This window comes from Neopelma chrysocephalum, unplaced genomic scaffold (assembly GCF_003984885.1).
Source record: "Neopelma chrysocephalum unplaced genomic scaffold, ASM398488v2 Primary Assembly neopelma1_129, whole genome shotgun sequence".
Lineage (NCBI taxonomy): Eukaryota > Metazoa > Chordata > Aves > Passeriformes > Pipridae > Neopelma > Neopelma chrysocephalum.
Window position 1 is genome coordinate 1,469,968 of NW_020897791.1, and position 19,961 is coordinate 1,489,928.

Below are 19,961 nucleotides of genomic sequence, written 5' to 3' on the forward strand. Positions count from 1 at the left end.
TTATGGTTGAGGAGTTTTTTAACTCTCCGGTTTTCTTTGGTCACTCAAGATGCTGCTCTGCCTTCACAGGTTTCAGTGTCATCTGTGCAACTTGTGATCTTGTGGATGAAAACACATCATGGGGTTCAACAAGCCACAGTTTCCATAATTCCACACCGATTTGAACATTTAATAACTGTTTCTCTTGGCTCAGCATTTGGTTTCCACCAGGTGAAGAACCAATGCATTGAGCTATGCCTTCCTTGCTGGAGAGAAATCAAGGGTTAAATTGCCCATTGCAGCCAAAAATTAAACTATTCTTCTTTAAGAATTGAGTCTAAAATCAGCTGTTTCTTCTTTTTCTTTTTTTTTTTTCCTTTTCTTTTTCCCCTCTTCCTGGATTTGTTGTTAGGCTGGCAGGCCATTAATGAGCACAGCATTACCTGTTTTACCCTTTAGCTTTGATTCAACGGTAGCTTTTCTTCTGGAATTCCCTTGATTCTTCCCAAATGGTGTCACAAATCAGCACTAATGAGCCAAATCGCTGCTTGCCCTGCTCCTTCACAGTCTTGGTGCTCATGTTACTGAGGCTTGCTGGATTTAATCACATCTGAGCTGCTATTTTTGGACTTTTCTGAGCAACCAATGGGGTGGACATTAATTTCCACTGACTTCCAGTGAAATTTTGCATTTGAATGTTTTTCAAATATTTTTCCAAAGGTAGAAATAAGTTACAAACATTTTTGATTTATCTGAACTATTTATGAGTTCAGTCTCTTGCCTTATACCAGCTCCATTCTTAAAATTAAATTTTGCCTGCCCCCAAATTTTTTTTCTTAGTTATTTGGGGTATTTTTTTGCCTGTAGATTTCTTGGATGATTTTTGGTGGTGGTGTGTGTGGGATTTTGTTTTTTTTTTTCCTCTGGTTGATTGGTTTTCCTTCTTTTTCCCCAAGTCCATATATGAACATATGGTTTTGGAGTGTCTTATACAGTTCTTCCCCCCATGCAGGAATGGTTCCCTAGGAATCTTCCCTAGCTGAGGATTGTGGACATCCAGGAAGGAATACCTGTAAGATTCCTACATATTGTTGATTCTTCTATCACCTCTCACACATCCAGTTAGTTACCCTTCTCTTTTTATACTTAGGTGTCTTTTTAAAACAGGCTTTTAAAACCAGCAAGGTTCTAGATTTTAGTTTTTATTTTTAATAACTTTTGTGACTGTTTTTTTTTTTTAAGTGAATGTGTTGTGATTATCTAAGCAGCAGCTAATTTTGAGTTCTTTGATCAATTCCTCTCTATCAAGATGAGGTCTATCACGAAATTCCCTTGAGTGAAGCATGATGCTTGCTGAGAAGGGAAACTTGTCAGCTCCGATATTAAACAATTCCAGGGATGTTTTAGTCCTGACAGCAGGAGACTTCAAGCATGTGCCAGTCACACTGAAGTCCCTTAGGAGAACATTTTTCCTTGCCCTTCAGAGGCAAGTGCTGCTCTTCTCTGGTGTGTCCTCTACTCTGCATTCTGCTGCTTTGCCACATGTGGTTTTGAATGTTCTTGCTTTGTTGGTCTCTCTGGAAGATGCTACAGCCTGGAAAGGTCATGTCCTGAGTATGCAAAGGCCTCTCCATGTTTTTATTGGATCATGGAATGGTTTGGGTTGGAAGGGACCTTCAGTATGACTTAGTTCCAACCCCCCACCATGGACAGGGACACCTTTTTTGTTGGCATCCATCCATATGTGTCTATCAAATCTTCCCTAAAGGTAAACCTGATTTTCACCATAGGCTGTGAATATTTTGACCATCCAAATGCTCTTTTGAGGACCTGATGGCTGAAATAACTCAGTCCTGTCTGAAAGGTTGACACTGATCTGCTGAATCAACCCTTTTTGTGAAATTCTTTCCTTTTCTGATGGTTGTACTGGGCTGTAATGAAGTTTGCATCCCCGTCTACTTCTCTGGCTGAAAAGGTCTTGCTTGACTTAGTCATGTCATGTGTCAAGGAATTATTCAAATGCTTTAGAATTTTACTTCATTAAGTGAAAAAGTTTGACAGGTTCCTGCAAGGGATGCTGGATGTGGTTTCTGGGTTTTCCCATGGGTAAAAATAGCATGAGAGGCTGGGCTGGACTGTGATAGCAGAGAATTCTGACAGAATTATGAAAGGAAGAAGCTCTCTTGAGACCACAGCTTGAAATCACAGGCTGGTGTTTACTCTCTCCAGAGGCTTTTGGCTTGTGGTTGATGGGCCTTATCTTTATTTTGGATTCTTGTGCCTCTGTTGGGTTCATTACAGGCTTGTTTTAGAGAGGAACAAATGCATACCACGGTTGGAACAACATATTGAGACTCACTTGGGAAATCCAAGTATTTTAAAGAGACGCTGAAAGGTATCTCATTTTGAGGTTATTTTAAAAGTTAATTAACTTATAAAATTGAAATGAACATAATTGTGTGTGTTGTAATTTTCATAGAATCATAGAATGGTTTGGGTTGAAAGGGAGTTTAAAAATCATCTCATTCCAACCCCCTGCCATGGTCAGGACACCTTCCACTAGACCAGGTTGCTCTGAGCCTCATCCAGCCTGGTCTGGAACACTTCCAGGGATGGGGAGTGTATTTTAAGTACATAGATTGACATACATGTAAAAACAGAGCGTTTTTCACTGAAGGAGAAACTTGTGTGTGCTGGAGGAGAGCTGGAGAATGAAATGTCTGAAAACTTATCAGATTTTCTACTATCAGAAAAATGCAGCTTTCAGACTGTTCCGGTTTTGCAAAGTCAAGTCAGTCTCGAGTTAGCTGACCCTGAGAGTCCTTCAAGTTTAGTTTGTGTTGGATTCATTGACAGGTGGATTCTCCCTCTCTACTCCACTCTTGTGAGACCCCTCCACTGCAGTCCTGTGTCCAGGTCTGGGGTCCCCAACAAAAGAAGGACATGGACTTGCTGGAGCGAGTCCAGAGGAGGCCACGAAGATATTCCAAGGGCTGGAGCCCCTCTGCTCTGGAGCCAGGCTGGGAGAGCTGGGGATGCTCACCTGGAGAAGACCTTAAAGCCCCTTCCAGTGCCTAAAGGGGCTCCAAGAGAGCTGGAGAGGGACTTTGAATAACGACCTGCAGGGACAGAACAAGGGTGAAGGGCTTCAAACTGAAATAGGGGAGATTTAGATTGGATATTAGGAAGAAATTCTTCACCATAAGGTTAATGAAGCCCTGTCACAGGATGCCCAGAGAAGCTGTGACTTCCTCATTCCTGGAGTGCCCAGGGCCAGGTTGGATGGGGCTTGGAGCAACCTGGGATAGTGGAAGGTGTCTCTGCCCAGGGCAGGGGGATTGGAACTAGGTTTCCAACCCAAACCATTCTATGTTTTTGTTTTGTTTTATGGGTTTTTTTGTTTTGTTTGTTGGTTGGGTTTTTTTTTTTTGTTTTCATTTGTGTGTTTCTTTTTTGTTTTCCTTTTTTTGTGGTTTTTTTTTTTTGGGGTGGATTTTGTAGTTTTTGAACCTTTAAATTTCAGAACCATCAGCTGAGCTTGCAGAGTCCTCTCTGTGTACATCAGGCACTGTTAGCTCCTTTAACTTTTTTTTTGTAATTAAATAGCCACTGAAGGAAGCCTGTGTGCAGTTTTGCACACCACTGGGTGTAACACACAGAATGTCTTGTTCATGTATTCTTCTTTGGACCAGCACGGAGAGAAATACCTTGGGGATTTATCTGTGTTCTCTTTATTCTTCCATATTTATATATGTATACTTATATTTATTTTTATATTTTTTTCATTTTTAAATACATTTATAAGTAAATGCAAATCCAGGATGACAGAAAGAAAAAGGAGTTTTGCTGGAGAGTGAACTAAATCACAAGATAACGATCACAGGGAGGAACAGGAGCAGGAGCAGCAGGGTCAGGCTGCCTTAATGAAATTACACCGTTTGAGGTTGTTATTTTAAGAGCTGTTCCGTCTCTCCGTGCCTGAGCGCCGCTGTCACGCTGGTAAATCCAGGAGGCAGAATTGCTCCAGTGTCTCTGAGACAATATCCCGGTACAGGAGAAAGGCCTTAATGGCTCAGGTTGACTCATATCAGCAGCTGCTGTTGTGTTGTGACAGCTGATGTGCTTTTCCCTGAGCTCCTCCTTTCCTTTGGTGGGGGAATGTCAGGAACAGTGTGGCTGTGAACTGTGGGAAGGGGCTGATTATTGCCATGTTTTAAATAATGGCTGTTGGCTTTGGAGTTTGAGGCAGCCTGTGTGTCTGAACATGAGCCAGCACTGTGCCCAGGTGGACAAAAAAGCCAATGGAATCCTGGCTTGTATAAAAAATGGTGCGGCCAGCAGGACCAGGGCAAGGATTGTCCCCCTGCACTGGGTGCTGGTGAGGCCACACCTCGAGTGCTTTGTCCACTTCTGGGCCTCTCAGTTCATGAAGGACACTGAGGGGCTGGAGCAGGGCCAGAGAAGGCAACAGAGCTGGGGAAGGGTTAGAGAGTGAGGCATATGAGGAGCAGCTGAGGGAGCTGAGGAGGGCTCAACCTGGATAAAAGGAGGCTCAGCGGGGGCTTTCTCACTCTACAACTCCCCGAGAAGAGGTTGTAGCCAGGTGGGTGTTGGTCTCTTCTCTCAGGCAACTTGCAACAGGACAAGAGGAAACGGCCTAAAGCTGCACCAGGGGAGGTTCAGGTTGGACATCAGGAGGAATTTCTTCCTGGAAAGGGTGGTCAGGCATTGAAGGGGCTACCCAGGGAGGTTTGGAGTCCCCATCCATGGATGCGTTGAAGAAGCAACTGGACGTGGCACTCAGTGCTCTGGGCTGGTTCACAAGGTGGAGATCAGTCAGAGCTTGGACTTGATGATCTTGGAGGTCTTTTCCAACCTAACTGATTCTGTGAATTATGTTGTTCACAAAGTACTCAGTTAAACTTGCTGCTATTTACTCCCCCCATTTTTTTTACTAAGAGATGATTTTGAAGAAGTGCACTCGAATCTGGTTGCCATGGTGTGCGCCTGAGGTCTAGTACAGCTCCTAGAAAGCACAGCCTTGGCTTTCAGGATGGGTGTTACAGCTCAGATCCTGGGTAGCTGATCCCAGTCCTCATCTGTCTGAAGCATCTGTGGGAGGAGGATGCTCTCCTAAGGATACGGTCCCCGCCACAATGGGATAAGGAACAGCTCTGTGCCTTCCCGAGTGAAGCCAATGTGTGGAGACATCTCTGTGCCTGTGTAATACCTTCCTCGAGATAAATGCCATGAAAATCCTGCAATGCTGGACAAGTTTTCTCTGCCATATGCTTGTGGAGGAGTGTTTTTCTGAAGCTTTTATGTATGACTGGTAATCATAGATTGGTTTAGAGAGACATTTCTGAAAGTGTGAAGGGAAAGGAAGGGCAGCATGCTAATTTGAATTAATTGTAGTGCTTAGCAAGTCAACATCCAGTGGAAACCAAATCATTATGTAGTCTCTTATTTTGCTTGTAAAAAGCATGATGCTACATCCAGCAATGAATCCCAGATCAGCTTAAAAATGATGAGATACGCCCCCAACATCTAATGTAATTCCTTATGTTATATTGTAATAGGTGAAATGGGTTTGGAAGCAGATCATAATGTGGTGGGTTTTACTTGTTTGCTTGTTTTTTCCCTTTTAATCTGCAAATAGATGAGTGGAGATAATTCTTTGGGCTGCCTAGAGCTGAAAATACCCAAAAAAGACCAAAATTCAGGTTCGACATGTGCATTAGGAAAGATTTCTTCACCAAAAGGACTATAAAGCACTGGCAGAGGCTGCCCAGGGAAGGGATTGAGTCACCAAGCCTGGACGGATTTAAAAAATGTGTAGATGTGGTGCTTAGGGACATGGTTTAGTGGTGGCCTTGTCAGTGCTGGGGGAAGGCTTGGACTCAATTATCTTAAAGGCCTTTTCCAATCTATTGATTCTATGATTGTTATGGAAGGAATTCATGTTTTAAGTTCTTTGGCTGCTTTACTGGTGGCAGGGGAGAGGAACAAGTTGCACAGCCTTGAGCAAAAAATCTGAGAGCCGCGAGCTGGACCTTCATCCCCTGATTTCATCCCACTGCCTTCACCTTGTTACCTTTTACATCAAATCCACAGGTACCAGGCACTGCCTGGATGGACATCCTGGAAAAAAAAAAAGGGTTTAATTACTGAGGTTGTTGCTGGTGCTCAGTCACATCCTTCTCCAAAAGTTCTGCCTGGACCAACAGGATTATTTACAGTTTAAAGGCTGCTCCATGTTCCTCTGCTCCATCATCCACAGGAGCACAACAAATATAAAATCAGTCTAAATAAACTGCTCCCTCCTCCTCTGGGAGCTGAGCTCTGTCGGTCTGGATGTTGGCAAATGGAACATACAGATTTAGGAGCAGAAAATTGAGAACTTTTTAGCTGATCTTAAATGAAAAAGAGGATATTTTACCCTTATGACACATGATGAAGCATCTTTTGGTATCTAGAGACAGCACTGTCATGGAACTGGGCTGTTAATTCATTATATGAGTGATGGTGGTATCAGGCTGTGCTTATCCGAGCTAAGCCTTTTTAAATGATCAAACTCTTGAACTTGGAATATAGGGAACAACTTTGGGGTAAATTAAACACAAGGGACAATATCTCTTTTTTGTAGAATTTTAGAATCAACATTGATTAATTGGAGTCACCTGCAGTAATTACAGCTGAGATTAAAATCTGTTGGGTTTGGGTGTTTTTTTCCTGTTTGTTGGTGTTGTTTTTTTTTTTATTTTTTCTTCCATTTTCCTAAATAACATTATTATATCTTCCCAGAAGGGTTTAAAAGCAAAAAATAAAAACAAAACAGGTGGAGAGCCTTTGGTTTCCACTTCATCAAAAAGAAACGTAAGTTTTGGTGACAGAAGATCTGTAAATATTTTATAGAATTCAGCCGGGGATCCATCTGGACCTGATTTCTTTTTTTAGCCTTTCAGTTCTTTCATATTTTCTCTTAATTTTATCTGCAGAGAGCATCTCAACTTTTTGAACTATCGGAAAATGGATTTTAAAATGCTTCCCTGCAAAATAATTGCCTGTTACAGGCATGTGTTTCTTTAGAGAAGCTTAAGGTGGGAATATCCCTCCCTGCTGGGGTTTCACACACTCTGTTCTGCACTGAACCAATTTATTCTGAAACATCTGCAATATGTACATAGCCTGGCAGATTTTAATTGATGGAGGCTTTTTATGATACTTAGTTGAAATAACAACATTACTTTCTGATTTTTATGGGCATGGCATCATTAGGGGCCAGATTCTCATACCTTTTGTGGAAAATATTTACTCCTTGGGTTAAGGCAGCAAAAAGAGGGAGGCACTGCTCAGTTTGAATAAATATATCTGATCTCATTGTGGAACGAACCCATTAGACACAACTCCCTGCACTCTCCCAGTGCTCCCATGATCTTAATTGCCTGAATTGTTTGTGGTTTCATTTGACCTTAAACTATTTCCTTTATGCTCCAGTTGCAGTGTTTTTATTTTCTTCCTAATAGTGAAATTGGGGGTTGATTTGAAAGGTACAATGGATAAGCTTTTCTATCTTCTTTAAATTTAAAGAGAGCTTTCATCTTTACAGAGCTGACGTGTCTTTTAAGTAATATTTTTTTCAAGTTAAATATGATTTAATCAGGTTATTTATCAAGGGGAATACAAATCATAGAATCATAGAATGGTTTGGGTAGGAGGAGACTTTGAAACTCATCTGGTTCTAACCCCCTGCCACGGGCAGGGACACCTTCCATTATCCCAGGTTACTCCAAGCCCCATCCAACCTGACCTTGAACACTTCCAATGGGGCAGCCACAAGTTTTCTGGCTAACCTTTTCAAGGGCCTCCCCATCCTCACAGTAAAGGATTTCTTCCTAATATCGAATCTAAACCTGCCTTCTTTCAGTTTGAAGCCATTCCCCCTTGTCCTGTCACTTCATGCCCTTGTAAAAATGCCAGAGAGGAGGAGCCATGAGCTTGTGAGTGGTTTTGGAAACAGAGAAGTGTTCTTGGACTCTGTGTGATGTGTCTTCAGAAGAGCTTGATATGCTCTGGGGACTCACCAACCACCACATTCCCTCCCACCAGGCTCCTCTAAGAGCCCTCCAAAGAGATTCAAGCCTTCAGGAGAGATTGGAGGGGACGTGGACCTTGTGCTCCTTGGGAAGATCCAAGCTGGGGAGCTTTGCCCTATGACTGTGACTGGTTTAGCTAAATATTTTATGCCTGGTCTGAAGGCCCGTGTGGTCTCTAGTTCATTCATCTTTCCCTTGCTTTCAGGAGCTTGGACTTTCCTGTGGTTTATTCACATGGGGAGGGAAGTGGCCAAACCCATTAGAGATCTCCTAAATCCTCCACTGAAACAAATGGGGAAGCAAAAACCTGTGGGAAGGATGAAAAGTCCTCCAACTCTTGTCCAATTCATTTTTGCACAGGGCTTCTTTCATTGTCTTTGTCACTTTTTTTTTTTGGGAGTGGTGGTGACAAATCTACTCAGTTCACCATTTCTTTTTTGGACATTTCTCTGCATAAGCCATTCCATGCTTTTCACCTCGTCCTTGAATTTTCAGTTTCATTTTCCCCATCAAAACCCTTTCTGCTGTCACTGGCACCTTGCAGCTGTAATTTCCATGGATTATTTTCTATCTGTATAGGTTTGGATGGTTTCCCAAAGCTTTGAATGTAACACAAGCAAACGGTGCAAAAGAACATTGAAAATACAAGTTCTTTTGGTCCATGTCCCAACTCCATTACAGTCTCCTTCCTTTTAGGTTTTATTTATTTCATTTTCAGAATGGTGCTTTCTTCAGGCTGAAAAAGGCTTCTGAGACAAAAAAAAAAAAGTTAAAAACCTGGCTGTCTGGCTGAAAAGAGCAAGAGGAAACAATTCTCAAATGTGAATCCTGTCGTTTACGTAGGGTCAAGTCACATAAAAACACCCACCCAACAATAAAAAAATGGGACCAGTGAGCTTAGAAAAACTTGGATAGAGAATAAAAAAAAATATCCTGTGTGGGAGTCTGTGTTTCTACTCGATATTGCAGCTCTGTGGAATGGTGTAATGGGAATGCCAGTGGGATGGAAGTGCTGTGGGCATCACCATCCCTGGCTGAGAGCAGGTACAGCAGAGCAGGGCCTGTCTCTCACCTCACCCTACTGGGACCTAACTATTTTTATACGTCATAACCACCTTAATTCACATTCATCCCTTACAGGGATGTAATTACACAACATAATTACAGTATTTTTGTTAAAGGGAGTAAAATGAAGCACAACACAGAGGCATCTTTTTCACGCCCCTCATCAGCTGTGAACGTGGCACCTGTTAGTTCCTCTAGCCTGTTCCTGACTTTAGTCTGTAGAGAGTGTTTACCTTCATAAATGCAGTGATGGATTTAGGTTTGAGTCTTCCTGAACACAGAAGGAAGCTCAACTGTGAACCCTTGGTACCTGACAGGCCTCTGGTAATGCTCTTGCTTTCTCCTTTCTCCTTTCTCTTCATTGTTGGGTGATGGAGATCTGGTTGTCTTCAAATATGGCCCTTTGGGCTGTGTCTAACCTTGTTTATAAGTCCAAGTTACTGGGATTGAGTGGAGGGCACAGTCATCATGGTCATGGAAAGAGGCAAGACACAGCAGCTGACCAGAAGAGGCGAATTTCAAGTATCCTGGCAGCTCTTGAACTGTCCAGTTCTGCATTTTCCTGAAGGATTTCCTCCTGGAATTGTCATGTGAAGAGACAAACTGGGTCAGGACAGAGATGTGTCTGTGCAAAATGAACCAAAATTAGTCCTGTTACGTGATTAGTTGTGTCTGGTTTGCGAAGAGCAGGAGAACAGGGAACACAGGGCTTCTCCCAGTGTTTTCCCGAGTTTCTTCAGTCAGAGGTGGTACATTTAATCCCACACAATGTATTTTTATTCTTCCTTTTTTTTCCTCCTTCTTCTTTTCATAGGCCTGTTGCATTTTTAAGCCCGTGTAAGATTTCAGGATGCACAACAGCTCATGGAATGAAGTTCTTGCTTACTTAGTCTTTACATGGAGAAGTATCTCCTTTCTTTCATTCCTGTCTGCTGGATTTGCTTCCTTGCGCTCCAATTAGTGCACTGGAAAAAGAAGGGGTGTTTTGCCTTTTCCAGATGACTCAGGAGTTCATGGGGTGTTATTTTATGGGCTTTTCCACCACTCCAATATTCTTTTCCCAGTCTGACATGGCCTCACTTTAGTTCTTCTACTCCATTAGGAAGAAAGTGGCAGAATTAGATAAATCATGGAAAAGAGTGGTGAAAATGATAAATTTAAAGGTAAATTTTAAGGTCTTTTTTATGATCTGTGGTGTGTTTGTGCTTTCTAGGAGCTGCTCTCTTCTCCACTCCCTCTCTCTACTGAAAAATGGGCACCTCGTGTATTTTGCCTTGCTCTCCAGCCTTCCCTGACTGTACTGACTTAAGTCTCTCCCAGCAGCTGCAGATTGGATATTAGGGAAAATGTCTTCACTGAAAAAGTTGTCAAGCACTGGAACAGGTTTCCCAGGGCAATGGTGAAGTCACCATCCCAAGAGGGATTTAAAAGACATGTAGATGTGGCACTTGGGGACATGGTTTATTGGTGGGCTTGCCAGTGCCGGGTTAATGGTTGGACTCAATGATCTTAAAGGTCTTTCCAGCCCAAAAAATTCTGTGATTTAAGTGCCTTAATTTGGAGGTGGTTCCCACTCTTCTGCCAGCCCAGAAGGCTGTGCATCACCAGACAGGTCTACCAGCCCCACACACGCCTCACGGGGCGCTTGAGATGGCACTTGGCACTTCTAGCTGGACCTTTGCATCCCCCACTGTGTGTCCTGCCTTCACCAGGGTCTTATGTATGGATAATTGCCTAAAAAATACCAACAGCAAAAAAATCGCAGTCTGTGTTTTTAAGGGCAATTTTCCCCTCCTGTGCAGGGTTTGCCAGTCAGCTGGTTTGCTTTGGCTCCTTCAGGGCTTGGAGTTCTTCTTGCATGAGTCACGCGCTGAAGAGAAGCCGCTTTTTCTCCTTGATATTTGCACTTGGTTCCCTTTGGTGCCATCATGTGCTACAGGAGCTTATCAGCAGGAAGGAGGAGTCCTGCAATGTGAACAAAGCTGGGAAATGAGCTGAAATAGGGCTTTTTATGGTCTCTGGTTCATAACTGATTGGGGGCTGTGGCAGAGCAGACATGACCCGTACAGCTTTGTCAGCATGAGGGTGGGTACCCCAAAATATTTGTCCTCAGGGTGAAAGAAGGATAGAAAGGAGATGAGTTTAACACTCCCCAGGCTGCCTCGTGCTGTGATCTGTCTCTGCTTTGTGAGTGGAGCCAGTCTGGAGAAGAGAAGCTCCTTTGACAGCACATATTTACACATCCAGATGCTTCGTGTGCTCTGTCTTGTCATCCTTGCCTGAGAGCCTTCAAACCAGGTGAAATCTCTTTTCTCCTGCTATGCTAATCTTGCACTTGCCTGCCCTACTCTGCTGCAGGCAGGAGTTGTGCCAGGAGGCTTTGCTCCATCGTGGAGAGCCTCCCCTCCCTGGCAGATGAGGGTGGTTGTTAGTTGTGTTTTCCTAGGATTTGGGCAAATTTGTTGCTGTGTTTTTCTGCTGAATCCCTCTGGTGAATGTCTGTGGTCAAAAACATCTCAATTGCTTGTTCTTCAGTCCATATTGCTTAATTTTCATCCTGTTGCCTTGTTACAAACAATGCCAACAATTCCTTGCCTGCCTGTGATTTTGCTCCCACTGTGGAGCATCCCTTGCTTTAAAAAACATTTTTTTTCATTTATTTGAGGAGGGGGGAAGTTGAAATACAACCAGTCTAGGTGCCTAGCCTTCCTCCTGCCTCAGGGAGATTGTGTTGTGGTTTAAAAACACAGGCAGAAAGTCCTTCTGTGAACAGCAGATTGATGGGATATTTAAAAACCACTCGAAAGAATTAAGGGATCAACCATGTTCTCCATCGGTGAGGGGTCTTGGCAAAAGTGAATGAGTTGGAAAATTGACAGTGGTTGTTTTTCCTCAAATATGCACAGTGGCCCAGGGCAGGTTCAACGGAGGTTTTTCAGCAAATTCACTTTAATCTGGCAGGAAAATTGGCTCCCAGCCACTTCTGACTCTGGGTTGTGATTCATGGTGGGTGGCCACAGAACCCAGTGCAATCCTGAGGATCCTTCTGCATTTTCTCATTGTTGGAGCACATGGATTTTTTTGCCACGTGGTTTTCCTTCATCTCCCAATGTGGCCATTGTTCAGAAATCTTTTGTATTCTTGTGTGAGGAGACGTAGGTGGAGTAACTGTAGAAACATAATGGGCAGAGCAAGGGATAGAAATGTCAGAAGGGTTCTTGTCAGCAGAGGCTACAGGCTGACTCTCCTTACCTCTTCATGAGCTACAGAATTGGTATAAAGAAGAAAAAGCAATGAGAACTTGTTTGGATGCAGTATTCCTAACGGGTTTTGCGTGGGTGTATAAATACATGTGACCACAGTGGTTTTTTGACCTTTCTTTGAGGTTATTCTTGGGGGAAGACAAGGACATTGAGGTGCTGGAGCGTGTCCAGAGAAGGGCAGTAAAGCTGGTGAAGAGTCTAGAGGGTCTATGAGGAGTGGCTGAGAGAGCTGGGGGGGGCTCAGTCTGGAAGAAAGGAGGCTCAGGGGGGACTTTCTCACTCTCTGCAATTCCCTGAAGGGAGGTTGTAGAAAGGTGGGTGTTGGTCTCTTCTCCTGGGACACTTGCAACAGGACAAGAGGAAACGGCCTCAAGCTGGACCAGGAGAGGTTGAAGTTGGACATCAGGAATAATTTCCTCACTGAAAGGGCTGTCAGGCCTTGGAAAGGGCTGCCCAGGGAGGTGGTGGAGTCCCCATCCCTGGAGACGTCCAAGGAATGACTGGATGTGGCACTCAGTGCTCTGGGCTGGGTGACAAGCTGGGAGTCGGTCACAGGTTGGACTGGATGATCTTGGAGATCTTTTCCAACCTGAATGATTCTGTGACTAATGATTTCATAGTTAGGCTGTGGTTACATAGTAGTTGTCTCCATGCCCACGTTCCAGTTAGTCTCTGCTCAGGATTGTGTTGACTATTTTCTCCTCTCCATATCCCTGAAATATTTGGAGGTATCTCTAGTTCTCACCTTGATTGTGTGGGTTTGTGGCTCCCTCTTTCTATTTTCCGCTGTGGACTTGGCAGTGTTCAGTTAATAGTTGCATTCAATATTCTTAGAGGTCTTTTCCAACTTGAATGACTCTGTGATTCTGTCTTTTCAAAGGTGTCTTTTGCTTCCATGGCACTGTGGGGATGTCCCAAGCCACCGTTTGTCTGATGTCCACGTTCACTGACATTTGATTTTTTTTAAACATGTTTCCTTTTACCTTCCTGGGTGTTGACCTCTGACTGGAAAGAAACTTGCAAACTGCTGCACAGCATCTCATTGGTTTTCTTTTAGTTCCCAGTTAAAAATAAAACCCTGAAAAATCAAAAACCAAACACCAAACCCCAAACCAAACCAAACCGAAAAAAAACAAAACCCAAAAACCAACCAAACAAAAACCAACAAAAACCAACCAAACAACAACAAAAAAAAAAAAACCACAAAAAAGCCCAAAAACAACTCAAACCTCAAAAATCTCAGAAAACCCCTAGTGAAACAAAACAATTGTAAGAGAACACCAAGCAGAGCACACAGCCCTTCCTTCCATCATTTTCTCTCCTGGACATTAGGCTTTGGAGACCACCGTCCATCCTATGGCCAATGTGATAGTTTTTTAATTCCCTCCTCTCCACAGCCCTTTCCACAGCCTCCACATTCAGGATGAGAGGAAATGGCCTCAAGTGCCACTGGAGGAGGTTTAGATTGGATATCAGGAAAAATTTCTTCACTGGAAGAGTGGTCAGGCGTTGGAACAGGCTGCTCATGGAAGTGGTGGAATTACCACCCTGGAAGTGTTCAAGAGGTGTGTCAATGTGGCACTTGGGGATTTGGTGGCTGTGAACACGGTGGTGTTGGGTTAATGGTTGGACTCAATGATCTTAGAAGTCTTTTCCAACCTTAATGGTTCCGTGATTCTATGACCTGTTGACTTGATTTACACTGTGCTTGTCTGACTTCCATCATCTCCTGTGGTCTTGGTAGGAAACCTGAAATGGAGATGTCAAGTTGTTTTCTGTTTCTTGACAAATCACTACCAAATGTAGGAGTAGATTCTTTATTTCCCACTATGTGCTGTGTCTTCACCAGACCACAGTGCTTCTCATTTATCCTTCTGCAAGGTTTATTTAAAACGTGGTGAACATTGGTGCAGATTAGACTTTAGGCTGATGTGTATTCTGATTGTGAACATTTAATAGCAACATTTGTACTTTGGGAAGTGGTACATAGGAAACAAGCCATGTTTGGTTATAGGGGAGCAGGATCCTGGGATTTAGGGATCTATTACTTTATTAATTCACCATTTTGCCCCGCATGTGCTACCCCCACAGCATTTCAGCTCTGTCTCTCAAGGTGTTCCTGTGGATTCAAAATTTGTTGCCGTCCTCAGATTCATTTTTCACTGTTCTGTTGAAATCCAATATAAATTTATAAATGCCATTTCTCATTTTGTTAAGCTGACCTGGTGTGTTGCAGTTGGTCTTTGTCCATTCGTGCGTGTACATCTTTTATAATTAATAAGTTTACTCGAACGTCAGAGTAGCAAACTAGACACCAGTTCCCTCTTTCCCGAGTCCCTCCTCCCTGGTTTTTCTTGCAGCAAATAGACATTAATATTCATCTTTTGTAAGCAGTGAAAAGGCAGATGAAACCTGGATTCTGAACTGACTGGAAATTTAATTTTGCTGTTCACTGAAATATGTAATACTCCTGTGTTTGTCGAGCATATGGATAGATTAAGACTGTTCTACATGCAAGGTTCACAAAAAGTAGACAACAGGGCACAAAACAGCAAATAGAAGGTGGCAATGCAGGTAAAAAATAGAAAAAAACCCCTTGGTGGGTTAGAAGCAACACAGTTTTGGAGCATTTGTACTCAGGCAGTTCAGGGTTGGAAGCTGCTTGGATCATCTAGACATCACCTAGATCACCATCTCCTGCATGAGCCAGAAGAAATGTTGTTTAACCACGATATTAATGTCAGTTTAAAAAATAGGAAGGGTGACATCACATCTTGATCAAGATGAGCTAACAGTGACCTGGCACTAAGTCATCCAAGCGCTGCCACCCGTTTAGTGTGGAACAGTGGGAAATGCGACATCCAGCTCGGCGTCCGCAGACTCCAAAACAACTTTGGTCTCCCAAAGACTGTCTCCTTCTTTTCTCTTGATCTAAATTCCTCAGTATCAGGGAAGCCTGATTGCTTTTGCAGGTGTAAAGACATTTGGGTCCTGAGGGCTGACCCTGTTTGTACAATCCCTCTGTCATTTATCACACTCGGCTGCTGCTCTGGGGCACCAAACTGTTTCAGTTTGTGCTGCCTCGTGCTTTGAAGATGGAAGGCATCCATCTTTCCATGGTGTCTGTGATCCTTTTGCTGAAAAACTTTTTCCAGCAGGTAGTTTTGCTCTCAGAAATTTATACAGCTTAAATGGGGGGAGGGTCTATGAATCTGAGGTTCTCAAGCTAAACAAAATACATCCAGCCCTTCTTCTTGGCATTTGCCTGAGGCCAACCTGTCTCTGGTGCCACGGAGCAGGATTTGAAGGCTCCTTTCTGTTCTCTTGTGAGAAGACATGCAGTCAGGTTGATGTGGAAGAAGAGCCTGTGTATTGAAGTGGCAGCTGGGACTGACATGAAAGGAGCACAAGCAGCTTCCAGATTGCTCTCCTTACCTCTGTTCTTCGTGTCTGGCATTTGTGTAGTGTGAAATGGATACAGATGACTTGCAGGCATCCATTCCTTCCCACTTCTGGTGCTTATGGTTTCCTTCTCCTCTCTGTTGCATGTCAGCCCATCTGATCCAAAGTCCTCTGACATCAATAGGAAGCCTTAGGTGGAGACATCATGAGCTTGGTGGGGGTGGAGGTGCCTTTTGATGGGCAGGAAACGGTCTGGTGTGCCTGGTGAGTGCTGCTGGCTGCAAAACTTGGGAATGACTGGCTAATGAAAGAAAGGGTGAGGCAGAAAGTGTTCCTGTTGGCTTTGCATAGTGTTGCTGATCTTGTTGAAAAATGAGATTAGGCAAAGGCTGCAGTCAAATGTACTAAGAACAGCCAGAGCTCTCAGTGTCATTGCAATTAGGAGCACAGTGAACCCACTGTCTCTATTTGTGGCTTGGTGTGTGTCTCCATAAGATGTCATGGATGTCTTATCTTGTTGTCTCTGACTTTTCAGCCTATTCTGATGGTATCTGTTCCCAGGACAAGATGCTCCGCTCCTGGAGCTATACGGCGGGGAAGAAAACTAAATCCATTGGAAAGCACTCAGCTGCTTTCCTCAAACAAGGCTTTTTTTCCCTCATTGTTTCTTAGCTAACGTCAAGAAAAGCAGAAACAGCTCATTTCTGGGATAATCTGGGCTGGTTTTCCTTTGCACCTACTCCACGGTGCCCTCGGGCCGTGGGCGTTCTGCTCTGTGGTGCTTCAGCTGGAGGAGGGGAGACAGGAGCAGGTTCAGGGTGTTGAGTCAGGTTGTTTACAGTCCCAAGTGACGTCAAGCCAGTCAAGTGCTACATAAGTGTCTCTAGAAGCTTCTGGAAGTCTATTCAGTCTGTACAAGGTCTGATAATAGATATAATGCCCTGGGGTTTTGTTGTTGTTTTTGTTGTTGTATTTTGTGTCTCGTTAACCCAGGCTAGACAGTGAGGTCCTCAGGCTGTGGGGACAGGGATGATTTCACTCTCCAAGGGCCTTCCATCAGTTTTAAAGCTTAATTAGGAAGCAAAGTGGGAGGAAACAGCTGTATTGCTGTACCCCTAGTCCTGCTCCATGCAGGACATCGCTCCTGGACCACTCCCCTGCCAGTCATTTCTTCAGCTCCTTGCACTGCTTTCCTCACCTTGCCTGCCCAAAGCCACCCCAAAACATGATGTTAATATTACAAACATCACAAAAGATCCAGAAGGGAATAAATTGCCTCAAAGCACAGAGTGAAAAAGAAGAAAGTCATCCCCTCCAGCTATTCTGACTGACCTCTGACATGCCTGTTATGAGGCACTTGGGAATTTGTGCAATTACCCCAACAAAACAAAACAAAAGTGATTCAACAGCAGGGCTTGTTCATGAATTCAGGCTCTCTGAGAAACAAGCAGGAGGCATTTTTTCCAGGCGAACAGCATAAAGGTTTATTGAGTTTTGGTTTTAATAATTGAGAAAAACCCAGAGAAGATAAGCTAAAAAGCAGCATATCTGTGACACCAGTGACAGTCAACTCTGGGAGTGGAAGGATTTGCAAATATGGCCTCTCATGCCCTCAAAAAACTTTCATATTAACCAAGCTAGTCCTGGTTGAAGATATCCCTACTTATTGCAGGGGGGCTGTGTTAGTTGACCTTTAAAGGTGCCTTCCAACCTTCTTTGATCTGTTGTACTCTGCCAACAGGAATGATCTGTATCTCTCTATCCATTTTTATCCATTTTATCCATATATTCATTTCATCCATGAAATGGAGGCAGCTGTATGGAAAGCAAGAAAACGCTGAGTATTCTCCCTTGTGGTTCATGTGTAAACAAGTCTCCTAATGAGAAATGAAAGGAGGTCAATCTGTTTAGTTCATCTGAGAGCAGGTTAAGAGGCAAAAGAGAGATCAAACAGCAAAGTTGAAGAGTTGAGAAGACACAGCTCTCCTAACTGAGTGGCTGGGGCTGATCCTTCAGTAACTGGAACCTCAGAGAGGCTCTTGTGGAAAGAGGTGACCTAGTCTGAGCAGAGGCTGCAGGGGTTGGTGGGTAAAGATGATTTCTGTGAAATGATCTGCCCTTTCTTTATGAAGAAGGTCAGACTGGTTGGTAAAAGGATTTTATCTGTGTGAAAAGCCTCAGAAAAATCTATCTTAAGTTGGTTATCCAGAAGTGGAGGTGTCACCATCACTAATCACTTCTGAAGCCCTCAGTGAGGGCATTTCTCCATCAGCAGGGTGGTGGTAGAGCTGGGGATGAAATAAGTGCACAAGTACAGGCCTGGCAGAGAATGAGTGGAGAGCAGCCCTGAGGAGAAGGACTTGGGAGTGTTGGTTGATGAGAAGCTCAGCATGACCCAGCAAGGTGCACTGGCAGCCCAGAAAGCTAAACGTGTCCTGGGCTACATCAAAGGTAGCAGCAGTGGGTCAAGGGAGGGGATTCTGCCTCTCTGTTCCACTCTGATGAGACCCTGATTAGAGCACTGCATCCAGCTCTGGGGACCCCAACTTAAGAAGAATGTGGAGCTGCTGGAGTGAGTGCAGAGGAGGCCACAAAGATGATCTGAGAGCTGGAGCCCCTCTGCTCTGGAGACAGACCGAGAGAGCTGGGGTTGTTCATCCTGGTGAAGTTTACAGGGAGACCTTAGAGCCCTTTCCAGTGCCTAAAGGGGCTCCAAGAAAGCAGAAGAGGGACTTCTGATGAGAACATAGAGTGACAGGACAAGGGGGAATGGCTTCAAACTGATGGAGGGCAGGTTAGTGAAGATGTTAAACAGGACTGGACCCAGTATTGACTGCCAAGCAGTGTTGGCCAGTCTTATCACCTCCAGGTGTAAAAAGACCTTTCTCCTTTTTTCCTGTTCCCAAAGGTGCTCTATCCTTCCTCTTAGGCTCTCCCAAAGTCTCAGTTCATCTTTCCAGCTTCGGTTTAGAGCTATTCCCATGTCTTGTCCAACAGGAATTAAAAGAATGTTTCCCTCCTGTCTATTTTCAGCAGCCTTGCACAGATTTGAAGGCTCAAGTTTTCCCATCAGTCTTCTATAGGAAAAGCAACCCCTTTTACTCAATCACTCCTATCAGGTTACGTTCTCTTGACCTGTTGTCATTCTCCAGGTTCCCTCTAGACTCTCTTCAGCCTCTGACAGAATCTTTGCTGGAGTTTGTTGCCCACAGCTGAGGGCTCTGCATTGTGGGGTCAAGCAAAAGGTTTGCTTTCCTTGTCCAAAAGATTGTAATCCTATTTATGCATCCCCTGATGATGCCTGCCACTGTTACAGGAAATGTCACTGCAGATTCCTGCTCAGCCTGAAGTCCAGGGCATCTTTCCATCCTCCTCTGCAGCACTGGCCAGCAGTTCCCCATCCTCTGTTTGTGCTGCTACTGAATTCAGGTCCCTGCAGTTGGCCTGAATTATGCAGTGTCTTGTTTTCTTTGTTGAACATCACTTGTGGTTTGTTGGGATCGTTCTGAAGGCTGGAGCTGCCGTGTAACCTCCCTGTCCGGTGTCCTGTGTCTGTGTGATGAGGCTCATCCCAGTTCCATCACCCACCTCGCTGCTCAAAATACAAATGGAGAGAGCAGAGCTTTGTGGACCACACTCAGGTTGTTCTTTGGTTATGACAGCAGGCCACTGGGAGCATTTAATGGCTTTAAACTGAAAGGGAGCAGGTGTAGATTAGTTATTAGTAAATAGTCAGAGTAATTGTCCCTCAGTCAGCCAAGAGGGCCATGAATGATGCTCAGGTTGCTTCAGGCATCAGAGGAGGAAAATCATAGAATCCCAGAGGTGGGAAAGAACCTCAGGAGTTCATCTTGTCCAACCCCACTCCTTGGAGCAGGGACACCTGGAGCAGATTACTCAGGCCCATGCTCAGTCAGGGCTTGAATAAGGATGGGGACTCCACAACCTCTCTGTGCAGCCTGTGCTGATGTTTGACCACCCTCACCAGAAAAAAAAGGACAAATCACAAAACAAGCACAAAAGCCACTCCAAATCCCCCCGAAAATCAGCTTCTTTTTTTAGTTTTTGAAGTGGAATTTCCCATGTTTCAATCCATTGAATCTTGTCCTGTCACTGAGCACCGCCAAGAAGAGTCTGACTCCATCATATTTACTTC

General features: G+C 44.1%; 1 protein-coding gene across 4 annotated transcripts in view; it reads left to right on the forward strand.

Annotated features, from left to right (window-relative positions):
• TSNARE1 (t-SNARE domain containing 1) overlaps window positions 1–19,961 on the forward strand; it is a 477,763-nt gene that overhangs the window by 81,235 nt on the left and 376,567 nt on the right. Inside the window, exon 1 of one of the 4 annotated variants that reach the window (XM_027698549.1) lies at window positions 11,328–11,438. The exons of the other annotated variants lie outside the window; for them this stretch is intronic. The gene's annotated coding sequence lies outside the window, so the exon portion shown is untranslated. Of the gene's footprint in view, window positions 1–11,327; window positions 11,439–19,961 lie in introns of those variants that run through there. 4 annotated transcript variants of the gene reach the window in all.